An 11,974-nucleotide genomic window follows, 5' to 3' on the forward strand; every position below is an offset into this window, starting at 1 on the left:
TATACAGCAATGCTGTGATTCCAGAACACATAGTATACAGCCCCAATGCTGTGATTCCAGAACACATAGTATACAGCCCCAATGCTGTGATTCCAGAACACATAGTATACAGCCCCAATGCTGTGATTCCAGAACACATAGTATACAGCCCCAATGCTGTGATTCCAGAACACATAGTAGACAGCCCCAATGCTGTGATTCCAGAACACATAGTATACAGCTCCAATGCTGTGATTCCAGAACACATAGTATACAGCCCCAATGCTGTGATTCCAGAACACATAGTATACAGCCCCAATGCTGTGATTCCAGAACACATAGTATACAGCCCCAATGCTGTGATTCCAGAACACATAGTATACAGCCCCAATGTTGTGATTCCAGAACACATAGTATACAGGAATGGCTGTCAGTGGATGAGAGCATGAGCCGATACTATGGCTGGCATGGATGAAAACAATTCATAAGTGGGCTGGGATATATAAGAATGTTGATGACTGCATAGGATAAATGTTAATTCAGTAAACATCACATTATCTCGTCTAGTATTCCATGAAAATTACATTTAAAAAATGATTATTTCAAAGGGTCACTAATGATTTTGATATTTTCATGTCTGGGAAAATGTGGGATTAAATGGGGTTTAACACCCATGATTTTGGAATGAGATGTTCGACGAGCAGATGTCCACATGCTTTTGGCCTTGTATTGAATATACAGGATCAGTAATGGCTCAGAGTTCCTGCTCTATTGCTCTGAGTAGGAACTATCAGTCTCAGGAGAAATTAAAAACCTTTCCCTTGTAGTTTACTGCTGCTCTCTCCACTCCGTCAGGCTGGGTCATTCCCTCATGGCCCTGCTACACGCTGGAGCTCCCTGTTAGGTCATTCCCTCATGGCCCTGATACATGCTGGAGCTCCCTGTTAGGTCATTCCCTCATGGCCCTGAGCCATGCTGGAGCTCCCTGTTAGGTCATTCCCTCATGGCCCTGCTACATGCTGGAGCTCCCTGTTCGGTCATTCCCTCATGGCCCTGATACACGCTGGAGCTCCCTGTTCGGTCATTCCCTCATGGCCCTGATACACGCTGGAGCTCCCTGTTCGGTCATTCCCTCATGTCCCTGCTACACGCTGGAGCTCCCTGTTCGGTCATTCCTCCTGCCCCTGAGCCATGCTGGAGCTCCCTGTTCGGTCATTCCCTCATGTCCCTCATGTTAGGTCATTCCCTGCCCCTGAGCATGCTGGAGCTTCCTGTCCCTGCTACATGCTGGAGCTCCCTGTTAGGTCATTCCCTCATGGCCCTGAGCCATGCTGGAGCTCCCTGTTAGGTCATTCCATGGCTTGATCACAATGGCCCTGTGGAGCTTCCCTGTTCTCCCTGTTTGTCATTCCTCCTGCCCCTGAGCATGGCCCTGATAGCGGTCACACAGCTTGGAGCTCCCTGGTCAATCTCCATGTCTTCAACTGTCCCTGCTAGACGCTGGAGCTCCCTGTTCGGTCCATGTCTTCAACAGTGTGAGAGAGGAGCTTCCTGCCTCATTCCATGTCCCTCAGGTGGAGCTCCCTGTTTCAGGTCAGCTTCCTGCCTCTCCATGTCTTCAACAGTGAGCCATGCTGTCTTCGACAGTGTGAGAGCTTCCTGTCCTCTGTGCAGTAGCGATCTTCAATAACAGTCTTCAACAGTGAGAGAGGAGCTTCCTGCCATCCATGTCTTCAACAGGTGAGAGAGGAGCAGTCTTCACATGGTCAATGTCTTCAACAGTGTGACTGCCTCTCCATGTCTTCAACAGTGTGAGAGAGGAGCTTCCTGCCTCTCCATGTCTTCAACAGTGTGAGAGAGGAGCTTCCTGCCTCTCCATGTCTTCAACAGTGTGAGAGAGGAGCTTCCTGCCTCTCCATGTCTTCAACAGTGTGAGAGAGGAGCTTCCTGCCTCTCCATGTCTTCAACAGTGTGAGAGAGGAGCTTCCTGCCTCTCCATGTCTTCAACAGTGTGAGAGAGGAGCTTCCTGTCCTCTCCATGTCTTCAACAGTGTGAGAGAGGAGCTTCCTGCCTCTCCATGTCTTCAACAGTGTGAGAGAGGAGCTTCCTGCCTCTCCATGTCTTCAACAGTGTGAGAGAGGAGCTTCCTGCCTCTCCATGTCTTCGACAGTGTGAGAGAGGAGCTTCCTGCCTCTCCATGTCTTCAACAGTGTGAGAGAGGAGCTTCCTGCCTCTCCATGTCTTCGACAGTGTGAGAGAGGAGCTTCCTGCCTCTCCATGTCTTCGACAGTGTGAGAGAGGAGCTTCCTGCATCATCATAATTCTCTCTCTGTCTCTGTCTCTGTGTGTGTAGTTGAGTTCGGATCTGTACGGGCCCTTCCGGACAAGTCAGTTAAATTACACATATCCGAGACCCAATCGAAAGATCCGAACCAGACCTGTAACATTATTCAGAATTCTGGATCCAGATCTGCTCATGTCCCGGATCGGTTCTCGGGTATTCCAGGAACGGGTGGATTCGTGAAGACTTCTTGTTCAGATTATGTTTTGAAGCACGTCACACAGTCAAGCAGGAATATGGCTTCTGTCCTAGGTGTGTATTCTCTGGTGGCGTATTAAGTTACTCAGGCTAAAGTAATTCTGCCCACAGACAGAACAGTGGAAAGGTTTCTCTCCTGTGTGCACTCTCTGGTGACTGATTAATTCAGATGTTGTAATGAAACTCTTCCCGCAATCGGAGCAGGAGTAAGGTTTCTCTCCAGTGTGTCTTTTCTGGTGACGCCGCATGTTACCATGTTGAGAAAAACTGTCTCCACAATCGGAGCAGGAGTAAGGTTTCTCTCCAGAATGCGTTCGCTGATGTTGTTTAAAGTTACTTACAAGAGAGAAACACTTTCCACAGTCAGAGCAGGAGTAAGGTTTCTCCCTGTGTGAACTCCCGGTGAGTGGTTAAATGAGTTGACGTCCTGAAGCACTTCCCACAGACAGAGCAGGAATAAGGCTTCTCTCCAGTATGTTTCCGCAGGTGTCTTTCAAGATATGATGGGAATGGGAAACTCTTGTCACAGTGTGGGCAGTGGTTAGACTCCTTAGCTTTGCTTTCTACACGGTGTTGCGCTCTGGACGTTTCAACTTCAACCTTATGTTCAGCATAGTCAGGTCCTTCTCCTGTGTAAATGACAACAGGAAAAACAAGTCATTTACAACAAGCAAGTCATTTGCCTAATTTATAACTCAAGTTAATGTACCTAATATATTGCACAATATGATTTACAATACAGCTCAGTCATAACAGGCATCTCTTGCTATGAAAGTCTACAGCAGAATGAGCCAGTAAGCCCTCTCCAGAATGATAGTCTAGCTTCAATTTAGTCTGGATTTTTCACAGTAACTTTCTCAGAAATAATCCTGCTGCAACATGTTAAATAGACATTTCAACCGGTTGGTCCTTTTGAGAGGTTGGTTCTGTTTCCAGTTAGATGTCAGATACATTTCAACCGGTTGGTCCTTTTGGGGGGTTGGTTCTGTTTCCAGTTAGATGTCAGATACATTTCAACCGGTTGGTCCTTTTGGGGGGTTGGTTCTGTTTCCCAGTTAGATGTCAGATACATTTCAACCGGTTGGTCCTTTTGGGAGGTTGGTTCTGTTTCCCAGTTAGATGTCTGATACATTTCAACCGGTTGGTCCTTTTGGGGGGTTGGTTCTGTTTCCCAGTTAGATGTCAGATACATTTCAACCGGTTGGTCCTTTTGGGGGTTGGTTCTGTTTCCCAGTTAGATGTCTGATACATTTCAACCGGTTGGTCCTTTTGGGGGGTTGGTTCTGTTTCCCAGTTAGATGTCTGATACATTTCAACCGGTTGGTCCTTTTGGGGGTTGGTTCTGTTTCCCAGTTAGATGTCTGATACATTTCAGACAACCTTTCACCAGAGAGGATTATGGCCAGCTCTCCTCCGATGGTTCCATTTAGTGCCGCCTCTTCCGACTCAAACCACAAGCTGCGCATAGGGCCCTGCAGCCGCCACGGTTGCGTTTTAAATACGAACTCAAGTCTGTTGAGATTTATTCAAAGTAGAATACTCGAGGTGTAATTTCAAAAGTTTGGTAGTGCATTAGCAGTTTTCCACTTAGGTCAGTCACTCAATTAACCCATGTCAGCTGACATGTTTTAGATTGCTAGGTAAGGTAGTCTAGCCAGATATCTAAACCATCACCAGATTACAGACCACGCACGCAGGGCATGCGCTAAGGGGCCCTGACCTCCAGGGGGGGCCACATCACTTTTGGTAGTCACTCTCACACAGATATAATATAAAAATGTGTAGAATTGAAGGAAATTAGCTTTAAAAACTCCTACATTTTGGGCCTCCAGAGTGGCGAGCGGTCTAAGTTACCAGAGGCGTCACTACAGACCCTGTTTCAATCCCAGGCTGTATCACAACCAGGCCGTGATCGGGAGTCCCATAGGGCGGGGTACAATTGGCCCAGCATCATCCGGGTTTGCGGAGGGTCTGGCCGGGATGCAACGTCAACAGCGAAGAGGCGACTCCGGGATGCTGGTCTGCTCTGCAAAGTTGCAAAGACAAAGCCATATCTCAGACTGGCCAATAAAAAGAAAAGATTAAGATGGACAAAAGAACAGACACTGGACAGAGGAACTCTGCCTAGAAGGCCAGTATCCCGGAGTCGCCTCTTCACTGTTGATTTTGAGACTGGTGTTTTGTGGGTACTATTTAATGAAGCTGCAGGTTGAGGACTCGTGAGGCATCTGTTTCTCAAACTAGACACTCTAATGTACTTGTCCTCTTGCTCAGTTGTGCACCGGGGCCTCCCACTCCTCTTTCTATTCTGGTTAGAGACAGTTTGCGCTGTTCTGTGAAGGGAGTAGTACACAGCGTTGTACAAGATCTTCAGTTTCTTGGCAATTTCTCACATGGAACAGCCTTCATTTCTCAGAACAAGAATAGACTGACGAGTTTCAGAAGAAAGTTATTTGTTTCTGGCCATTTTGAGCCTGTAATCGAACCCACAAATGCTGATGCTCCAGATACTCAACTCGTCTAAAGAAGGCCAGTTGTATTGATTCTTTAAATATCACAAGTTTTCAGCTGAGCTAACATAATTACAAAATGGTTTTCTAATGATCAACTAGCCTTTTAAAATGATAAACTTGGATTAGCTAACTCAACGTGCCATTGGAACACAGGAGTGATGGTTGCTGATAATGGGCCTCTCTGTACTTCTGTAGATATTCCATTTTTTTTTCCTGCCATCTCCAGCTACAAGTCATTTACAACATTAACATTGTCTACAATGTATTTCTGATCAACTTGGTTGTAATTTTAATTGACAAAATGTTTTGCTTTCCTTTCAAAAACAAGGAAATTTCTAAGTGGCCCTAAACTTTTGAACGGTAGTGTATGTTTTGCCCACTTAGGGCCCCCAAAAGGCTAGAGGCGGCACTGGTTCCCTTGATTCCTGAGGAATAAAAACTATGGGTTACGAGCTTAGCACAATGGTCCACCTCTATCATGGGCCTACATAGCCGTAAAATAAGGTGCTAGACCATTATTCAATTGTGTTTTTGTTGTAATTTGTGGGTGAATGCCATTGGGTGTGGGTGTGCATGTATCATACTCCCTGAAACGAGGCGTTCTAAAATTCTATTTTAGAATGCCTTGTTGGTTTGAATTCTGTCCAGATTCTGAACTGTGGTTTAAATATGTTCCATGTGTGAGAAGAAGGAAAACGCAGACCTTTGAGTAGTAAGACTTGGTGTTCTTCAGTCTCTTCTTTGAACTCTCCAGACGGCCCTAAGTTGAAGAATAGGGATGTGACTTATTATTTTATTTTTTAATTTAAAGGTTTAAACAGTATTTTTTTTTTTTTTTAAGGTTTAAAAGATACGACAAAAATAATAAAATGGCATGTATTCATCAGGCGAAAGGGTCCTGCATATGAACACTAAGGCAATGCAGTTCAGTCTACCGCAGTCATCGCCACTCCATCCCCGGGTCTCACGGTGTGTCCTTTTCAGATTTGCATTCCACCACCTTCTCCTTTAACTCCTCAAAATATCGCCACCATACAGGACTTCGCTGCTGTCTCTGGCCTGTCTCTGACATGTTCCCAACTGTTAACAACGATGACGTAGTGGTGGAGAGACAACTACAAAATAATATAATAATAATAATAATAACTCTCAGTGTCAACTCCCATTTCTAAGTGCCAAGATTCGAGTCAGCGAGAATCCAAAGCGAGTTAGCAAGGGACTGAGAGAGAGGGTAAGGGAACAGTATAGGTAGGTCAGCCACCAGACAGATAAGAGTCAGAACTGTTCACTAGGACTATCCATCGGTAATCAAGATCTGTCTCTCACAACTTCAGTAAAACAGGATCCGAACATCAATGAATACATTAGGATATTCTACATGCAACAGATCGAAGACTGAACATACACTCAAATTAGCGAAGTGAAAGAGCAGGTGAGCCAGCGTGAGGGAGAGAGAGGAGGGGGCAGGCAGGCCAGCGTGAGGGAGAGAGAGGAGGGGGCAGGTAGGCCAGCGTGAGGGAGAGAGGGGAGGGGGCAGGCAGGCCAGCGTGAGGGAGAGAGAGGAGGGGGCAGGTAGGCCAGCGTGAGGGAGAGAGGGGAGGGGGTAGGCAGGCCAGCGTGAGGGAGAGAGGGGAGGGGGTAGGCAGGCCAGCGTGAGGGAGAGAGGGGGGGTGGCAGGCAGGCCAGCGTGAGGGAGAGAGAGAGGAGGGGGCAGGTAGGCCAGCGTGAGGGAGAGAGAGGAGGGGGCAGGCAGGCCAGCGTGAGAGAGAGAGAGAGAGAGAGAGAGAGAGAGAGAGGGGGTAGGCAGGCCAGCGTGAGGGAGAGAGAGGAGGCAGGCAGGCCAGCGTGAGGGAGAGACGGGGGGGGCAGGCAGGCCAGCGTGAGGGAGAGAGGAGGGGGCAGGCAGGCCAGCGTGAGGGAGAGAGGAGGGGGCAGGCAGGCCAGCGTGAGGGAGAGAGGAGGGGGCAGGCAGGCCAGCGTGAGGGAGAGAGGGGAGGGGGAAGGCAGGCCAGCGTGAGGGAGAGAGAGGAGGGGGTAGGCAGGCCAGCCTGAGGGAGAGAGAGGAGGGGGTAGGCAGGCCAGCCTGAGGGAGAGAGGGGAGGGGGCAGGCAGGCCAGCGTGAGAGAGAGAGAGAGAGAGAGAGAGAGAGAGGGGGTAGGCAGGCCAGCGTGAGGGAGAGAGAGGAGGCAGGCAGGCCAGCGTGAGGGAGAGAGGGGAGGGGGCAGGCCAGCGTGAGGGAGAGAGAGGAGGTTGTGTGATAACTGCACAGTGATCTAAATTTAGTGTCCATTTTTTCGAAACGTTAACGATCCCAATGTTGTTCAAATGTTACACGTCAAGTGAAGGAGACAAATGTAAAATGTTGATGGTTAATCAGGTGAGTAGCATGAGACATCATCTAGGAGCGTTAAGCCTTGTCAGTTCACCTGGATCTAAAGTCACACAGATTAGATGTGCTGATCTAGGATCAGGTCTCCCCATCCATATAATCTGATTCATTATGATCTAAAAGGTTAAACTGATCCTACAGCAGCACTCCTACGGTTCTACTCTGAGACTGTGAAAAGTTTTTTTTTTTACCATGATACACAAATGTTTCAATCTCTTCCTCCTTTACTTCATCTTTAATGTTGACATTCAGCCCCAGTGTTTGACTGCAGTCTTCCTGCTTCACTGATGCCATCTCTGGAGCCTGCTGTTCACTCTGGACTTTACTGTTACAATCAAGATCCTCAGATTTAGGCACGGTAAAGGAGAGCGGCAGGCAGGGTTTGTTCTCACCATCCTAAAATAAAAGACCAGACACGCATCCCAAGGGAAAATATGAATGAGATGTATGACTATTATGTAAAACAATTATGTAAAACAATTAACTGCTATGAAGCTGGTATGTTGGACTTGAGAGGACATTTCTCTGGTAATCTCTGATTATAAACATTATATGCATATCAGAAAAGTGTGAATGCTGAACAGATTGTAACGACTTGTATTTCAGGGTTAGGGTTTCAGGCATACTGTACACAAGCTCTTGAGAACCCAAGGGGATTCAAGGTGGCTTACAGCTGGCCCTTGTATTGGGTTCTCAGCAGATGTTAAGGAGGACAGCTGGCTCCATATGAACGACAACCCCAACAATGTTTTAACATGTACAAATGTTCTTCATCCTCGCTAGCGATACGGTTTCGGAAATGTTTGGAACTTAACTGTAATAAATAACATTAAAATACAAAAGATACTCTTACTGTGCACAGTTTAGCAAAGTTGTACCTGGCTTCAGCTTCGACACATCCTCTCACCTTGTGCTCGCGTTTGGACCATTCCATTCCACATTTCTGTCTGGATTGCATGCGTTTTTCAAAAATAAACCTAACCTAAACTGCATACAGGAAGTGTGATTTTTGTATTTAAAAAAACGTATTTGCTTTTAGACAGAGCATTTTGTGCAGCATCGGGTCTGTTGTCTCATAAGGCTAAAGGGGACATCTAGGTGTTTTTACAAACACTAGAGTCACTGTCAATTGTGTTGTAGTTTTCACAAAAAAAACGTCAGTGGGAAGGCAGAAGTGAAATACAATTCTATTATAAGTTACTGTGCTGGTGTGCAGGACGGTTGGTCATTATGTCGGGGGTAATTTAATACAAAATATCTAAAGGATTGTATTATTAAACAAAGTTTCCAAATGTGGGTCTGTTTTAGACCCTCTTCCTCTCTGCTTACCTCATATCAAAATAAAAGTAGCGAGACACATTTGGACTAAAACATAATTACATGTGGGGACTTGTATGACATAAAGGTAGGAAGAGATAAAGTGGTTCAACAACAGACCCATGTTTGGAAAGTCTGTTTAATAATAGGATCCTTTAGATAAAACCAGCTGCATCCCACCCTGCATCCCACTGCTGGCTTGCTTCTGAAGCCAAGTAGGGTTGGTCCCTGGATGGGAGACCAGATGCTGCTGGCTTGCTTCTGAAGCCAAGTAGGGTTGGTCCCTGGATGGGAGACCAGATGCTGCTGGCTTGCTTCTGAAGCCAAGTAGGGTTGGTCCCTGGATGGGAGACCAGATGCTGCTGGCTTGCTTCTGAAGCCAAGTAGGGTTGGTCCCTGGATGGGAGACCAGATGCTGCTGGCTTGCTTCTGAAGCCAAGTAGGGTTGGTCCCTGGATGGGAGACCAGATGCTGCTGGCTTGCTTCTGAAGCCAAGTAGGGTTGGTCCCTGGATGGGAGACCAGATGCTGCTGGCTTGCTTCTGAAGCCAAGTAGGGTTGGTCCCTGGATGGGAGACCAGATGCTGCTGGCTTGCTTCTGAAGCCAAGTAGGGTTGGTCCCTGGATGGGAGACCAGATGCTGCTGGCTTGCTTCTGAAGCCAAGTAGGGTTGGTCCCTGGATGGGAGACCAGATGCTGCTGGCTTGCTTCTGAAGCCAAGTAGGGTTGGTCCCTGGATGGGAGACCAGATGCTGCTGGAAGTGGTGTTGCAGGGCCAGTAGGAGGCACTCTTTCCTCTGGTCTAATAACAAAAATATTCCAATGCCCCAGGGCAGTGATCGGGGACACTGCTCTGTGTAGGGTGCCGTCTTTCGGATGGGACGTTAAACTGGTGTCCTGACCCTCCGTGGTCACTAAAGATCCCATAGCACTTATTGTAGGGGTGTTAACCCTGGAGTCCTGGCTAAACTCCCAATCTGACCCTCAAACCATCACGGTCACCTAATAATCCCCAGTTTACAATTGGCTCATTCATCCCCCTCCTCTCCCCTATAACTATTCCCCAGGTCGTTGCTGTAAATGAGAACGTGTTCTCAGTCTACTTACCTGGTAATATATATATATATATATTTTGTATCAATTTCCCCCCTCTCATAATGACCAACCGTCCTTCCCACCAGCACAGTAACTTGAATTTTGTTTTGTATTTAACCTCTGGCTTCCCACAGACGGTTGTTGTGCAAACCAATACAATTGACTGTGACTAGTGTACCAATACACCTGAGTTACTAAACAGACCTAAGAGACGTCCAATGACTCAACGTAAAGATATGGCATTTGAGTCATGATTGAGGGTGAACTGTACACAACCCGTACATTGATTAATACACTATTACCTTTCCAGCAGTGTAGTGGGTTATGGATAGCTGGCACTCACCATCGTGATTTGAGCAAACCTTCAGAGATTAACATCAATAAATGCTCCTGACTGTATTTGCTAACTAGCTAACTAGCTGCCGTTAGTAGTTATGAGAAATGATGTACACTAAATGAACTCAATCAAAACAAAATCATAAAAGTGCATGAAGTTGAGTTGCAGACTAGATGACGCTCGTTATTTGTACGCTAGCTAAAGGTTTCTGAAATATAAAAAAATATGCACTTGAAGAAACTAAACAAAGAAGCAAGGTAAAACTTCCTCGTTGGTCTTCATTAAGGGAATTTGGTGACCAACTGCAAGTGTTTACTGCCACCTAACGTCCGGGAGGGTAACGTGGGTAAATTGCCAGTTCCGAATCATACCACCAGAGGGCAATACTGATTTACACCTTATTACGACAACAGACCAATTGTCTTTTGAGTTGTGTTAATTCTGCATTAAAAATGTTATAGAGTTATTTCAATAATTTCAAACACTGTTATCAACGTTTCACTCTGCTGTTCTTTGTATAATAACATTTAATTTACGGTTTATTTTTTTACTTGAAATGAAAGAGTATGGGTTGCCAAGTGGCGCAGCAGTCTAAGGCACTGCATCTCAGTACTAGAGATGTCATGACAGACACCCTGGTTCAAATCCAGGCTGTATCACAACCAGCTGTGATTGGTAGTCCCATAGGGCAGTGCACAATTGGCCCAGTGTTGTCTGGGTTTGGCTGTCATTGTAAATAAGAATATGTTCTTAACTGACTTGCCAAGTTAAATAAAAAAAAGGGTGACCTCATTTCTGCCTACAATTAATGCTTTTTTTACTCAGTAAAAAAAGCGGTTTATTAGCCTTAATTATTAGAAGAGTGGCTGGTAGAGTCAGGGAACAGCACACAGCAAAATAAATGTTGTACATTTAACTTTAAAGGTCCACTACATGTAGTAGACGTATGAGTCCGAATGTACTGGTGTTAAAACAACACGTTGGAAAGTGTTAAAAATGAAATTATGTCGCTGTGTTCCCCAGTTGACTGTTTACAAGTATTCAAAGGAAGTTGATTGTAGTGTTTGCGTAGCTCATAGTAATGAAACTGCAGTGTAATCCAGCAAACATTTTTTAGGGGGGTGTTTTAACACTGTATGTTGTAAAGCCCAATTTACATATTTCCCAGGGTGCCTTTTCCTTTTGAGTAAATTTAAGAGTTAACACCCATTATTTTATTTGTTAGTGACAGAGACATGGTTGTTGTTGGATTATTTCCTTTTAATGAAAGGCCTTTCTTTTTAAAGACCTCACAAAGTGAGTTCCTTGGCGACCACAAATTGAACTCTATGGACAATACTTTACATCTATCATAAGGCCTTACATATTGGCTTTAGTTGATGGCCTAGTTTTAATCCTAACACAATGGTGTTAGGAAACCACAGACACACCAGGTCGGCAAGTCACATTATGCTGACTTGCAAAATGATTTGTAAATCCCATTGGTTTCCAGACAGTAGGATATTCACCTGCAACCTGCATTCAGAATGGCTATCAGGAAACGTGATAAAAAGCACCACCTAAACCATTTATACCAGATAATAAACACATCTAACTGATTGGATTCGTTTAGAAAAAATGTATCTTATTTATTTTTGTGTAGCATGAGTGTAACGGTAAATGAGTGAATAGGTGTGGAGTCAGGCGCAGAGAGCAAAGGATACGGGAAAAACACACTTTAATGTCCAGAAAATCATACGAACAAAAATCAGGCGAACAACACATGTGAAGAAATAAAGGACAGCGGAGAAGAGAGGGGGGGAAAA

The 11,974-nt window shown here is 45.7% G+C and overlaps 1 long non-coding RNA gene across 2 annotated transcripts; it reads right to left on the reverse strand.

The window, feature by feature from the left end:
- Window positions 1-2,923: 2,923 nt before the first annotated feature.
- Window positions 2,924-10,445, reverse strand: LOC135525523 (uncharacterized). 2 transcript variants are annotated; one of them, XR_010453178.1, is made up of 4 exons: window positions 10,135-10,445; window positions 7,613-7,817; window positions 5,736-5,792; window positions 2,924-3,148 (listed from the first exon to the last, which is right to left on the reverse strand). It is a non-coding gene; the product is annotated as an uncharacterized LOC135525523 (long non-coding RNA). The 2 variants fall into 2 exon arrangements; XR_010453177.1 differs by having other exon boundaries at window positions 7,613-10,445.
- Between the last annotated feature and the right edge of the window lie 1,529 nt (window positions 10,446-11,974).

This window comes from Oncorhynchus masou, chromosome 32 (genome assembly GCF_036934945.1).
Source record: "Oncorhynchus masou masou isolate Uvic2021 chromosome 32, UVic_Omas_1.1, whole genome shotgun sequence".
In the NCBI taxonomy this organism is placed as follows: Eukaryota; Metazoa; Chordata; class Actinopteri; order Salmoniformes; family Salmonidae; genus Oncorhynchus; species Oncorhynchus masou.